This window comes from Colobus angolensis, unplaced genomic scaffold (genome assembly GCF_000951035.1).
Source record: "Colobus angolensis palliatus isolate OR3802 unplaced genomic scaffold, Cang.pa_1.0 Scaffold46, whole genome shotgun sequence".
Taxonomy (NCBI): Eukaryota; Metazoa; Chordata; class Mammalia; order Primates; family Cercopithecidae; genus Colobus; species Colobus angolensis.
The window spans coordinates 9,999,400-10,002,992 of NW_012118043.1; the positions used below are offsets into that span (position 1 = coordinate 9,999,400).

General features: G+C 40.5%; 1 protein-coding gene and 1 long non-coding RNA gene across 6 annotated transcripts in view; one reads left to right on the plus strand and one right to left on the minus strand.

Annotated features, from left to right (window-relative positions):
* LOC105523357 overlaps positions 1–534 on the plus strand; it is a 19,871-nt gene extending 19,337 nt beyond the window's left edge. Inside the window, exon 3 of the long non-coding RNA XR_001003591.1 lies at positions 476–534. This is a non-coding gene — a long non-coding RNA (uncharacterized LOC105523357). The remainder of the gene's footprint in view (positions 1–475) is intronic.
* SLC35G2 (solute carrier family 35, member G2) overlaps positions 1–3,593 on the minus strand; it is a 40,798-nt gene that overhangs the window by 12,522 nt on the left and 24,683 nt on the right. The gene's annotated exons all lie outside the window — the stretch shown is intronic.

Genomic DNA, 3,593 nt, shown 5'->3' on the forward strand with positions numbered 1-3,593 from the left:
CCTCCCAAGTAGCTGGGACTACAGGCGTTCACCACCATATGCCCAGCTAATTTTTGTATTTTTAGTAGAGATGGGGTTTCACCATGTTGGCTAGGCTGGTCTCAAACTCCTGACCTCAGGTGATCCACCCGCCTTAGCCTCCCAAAGTACTGGGATTACAGGTGTGAGCTACCATGCCCAGCCGGAAATTTTATTTTAGAGATAAGAAATTTAAGACTCAGAAATTTTGAGTTCTGGTTTGGCCACCAACAAGAGTAATATTGTCTGTCTTAAGAAAAAGTGTTTTGGATGGTAACTGTTGGGATCTTTGACATGTCTTCACAATCGGTTTGTCTTTTTAATGACTTCATACTTTTAGTGTTTTGGTATTTCTCCCAATGCAAGACCACTATGTACTTTAGCCACTGTAACTTTCTGCAGTCTACTCTAAATTGTTCTGATCAAAGTGCCAATTCAACTTTTCCTCCTTCCTCAGAGACAAGTGCTCTAAACCAGTATCATGGCTTTAGTTCCTCTGACAAGGATTCATATGGGGAAAGTGACCACTAAGGCAGACATTTCTACTTCAGCAGTGCAGAGCAACTCAGCTAATTAGAGGGAATATGAAATAGAACCAGAAGTCTAGTCTGCTTAGCTACAAATGTTTCCACCAAAAATACTGGATACAAATGGATTAAAAGTATGCAGTTTGGTGTCTGCTTGAACAATGGGCACATTCAGTGTGGCGAGCTTAAAACCACTATTTTTATCCAAAAGAGGAACTGTTTTCCAAGCTAGATCCCAGAATATGAGGCCTGAGACCACCTCATTCCTATGGTTGAGAAAAGTAATACACAATTATGGAGGCTGGCACGTTGGCATGTCCAAAATTTGCAGAGTGGGTAGCAGGCCAGTCCAGAGAAGTGCCAATATTGCGGTTTAAGTCCAAAGTCTGTCGGCTAAAGAATTCCCTCTTGCTTGGGGGAGGTCAGTCTTTTGTGCTCTTCAGGCTTTCAACTGATTGGACGATGCCCACCCACATTATGGAAGGCAATTTGCTTTCCCCAAAGTCCACCCTTTCAAATGTAAATCTCATCCAAAAACTCTCACAGAAACATCCAGAATAATGTTTGACCAGCCAAGCTGACACATAAAAGTAACCATAGAATTTTTTTTTTTTTTTAAAGAGGCCAGGTGTGGCGGCTCATACAAGGCCAGGAGTTCGAGACCAGCCTGGCCAACATGGCAAAACCCATCTCTAGTAAAAATACAAAAATTAGCTGGACGTTGCAGCACATACCTATAATCCTAGCTACTCAGGAGGCTGAGGCAGGAGAATCGGTGGAACCCAGGAGGCAGAGGTTGCAGAGGAGGCAAATGGAACCACTGCACTCCAGCCTGGGTGACAGAGCAAGACTCTGTCTCAAAATAATAGAAGACCAAAAAAAAAAAAAAGAAAACATTAAAAAGCAACAAAAAAAGATTGTTTTAAAGAAAAAAAAGAAAAGTAACCATCAGTCTTATCTCCTGCTTGTCTCCCATATGCACAAAGCTGCTGACTATTCCCAACTACTGGGAATTCTTTGAACACATCATGCTTTCATGTCTCTAGGTTGTCTAATATGCTGTTCCTTCTTTATGGAATATTATTTTCCTGCTTTTTCACCTGGTTAATACCTGCTCATTATTCAAGGCCCAGATTAAATATCACCTTCTCTCAAAAACTTCCCTAGGCCTACCTCCCAATCCAATCTGAGTTAGATACGTGCACCCAAGTGGGGGATATAACTTTCATTATACCTTTAGTCACAGAATTTACCTTATTGAATTACAAATGTTTGTCTTTCTCTTCCACTGAACCTGTGATGGTCTCAATTACAGAGACCACATCTAATATAGTACTCGGCATGAGATGAGAATTCAGTAAGTGTCAAATGAAGAATAACCATTTTTTTAATGAAGCAAAATTTAGTACCAACCAAATATAAATAATATAAATAAATGGATTTAAATGGCTAGCAACTCAAATAGGAAGCCTTATCCATTAAAACACTTTAAAGTTCCTAATATTTCAAGAATAAAACATCACAGTATACAGTTTGGCTATTAAGAGAATTTGTGTATTCAGATTCTCTACCTCTGGCACTATTTCTGCTGCTAGGTCTCCCAAATTTCCTTTAATATTAAATTTTTAGGGGCCAGGCACCGTGGCTCACGCCTGTAATCCCAGCACTTTGGGAGGCCAAGGTGGGCGGATCACAAGGTCAAGAGATCAAGACCATCCTGGCCAGCATGGTGAAACCCCATCTCTACTAAAAATACAAAAATTAGTTGGGCATGATGGTGCGCGCCTGTAGTCCCAGCTACTCGAGAGGCTGAGGCAGGATAATTGCCTGAACCTGGGAGGTGGAGATTACAGTGAGCCAAGATCATGCCACTGACTCCAGCCTGGCAACAGAGCAAGACTCAGCATCGGAAAAAAAAAAAAAAAAAGAATTAAATTTTTAGGGCATAACTGCAGCTGTTCCTTAAGTAATTTGTATCTGCTTTAAACCACTAGAGAATTAAACTATTCTCAGTCAATTCTAAAGGGTGCTGGAAATACATGTGTTTCAGCATCTTCAGGCTGAGTTTCAACTGCTAGTTTCCTGATAGTTTCCCAGTGTATGCCTCATATTTTGGCCCAGTCAAGTGAGTTCCAGCACCAGCAAATCCACAGTGATTCCACATCAGGAGCTTCCCAGTGGTTCCATATCTGAGCTTGTTCAGAATAAGCTTCTCACCCGAGAGCTTATTCTATTTACCACCATCAGATATCTAAATAAATAACATTTTGTTTATTCCCATTACAAAAGCAATATATGTTTACTATAGAACATTTAGAAATGTGGGAAAGCAAAGAAAATAAAAATCACTCATAATCCTACCAGAGACAACTACAGACCCTTCTAGAAAGATTTTTCGTGCAAAAATGGTATCAAACGTCATATCCTATTTTATAACTTCCCCATTTTACAATGCATTGTAAACATTTTCTGTGTCATTAAAAATTACATAATATCACTTTTAATGGCTAGTTAATATGGAGCCAAGAAGGGCTTTGAACATACAAACTTCAGCCCTCCTAAAGCTGAAAGGCAAATGGGATGACAAACTACCCTTACGCAGGGCTAGATTCATAGCAACAACAGGAAATGCCACATATGTGAAAATAAACAGATCACAATTTTGAAGTTTTTCCATTGAATGTACATGAAGGAATGTTTTGTCTTGGTTTTTCCTTTTCTTTTTTTTATTTTTTTTGAGATGGAGTCTTGCTTTGTCACCCAGGCTGGAATGCAGTGGCCCAATCTCTGCTCACTGCAACTTCCACCTCCCAGGTTCAAGCAATTCTCGTGCCTCAGCCTCAGGAGTAGCTGGGACTACTACTTCATGTGAGCCATTTTTTGTAGAGACAGGATTTTTGCCATGTTGGCCAGGCTGGTCTCAAACTCCCGGCCTCATGCAGTCAGCCTGGGCCTCCCAAAGTGCTGGGATTACATGTGTGAGCCACCACGCCCAGTCAACAAATTTGTTTTCTTTTTTTTTTTTTTTTTGAGATGGAGTCTCGCTCT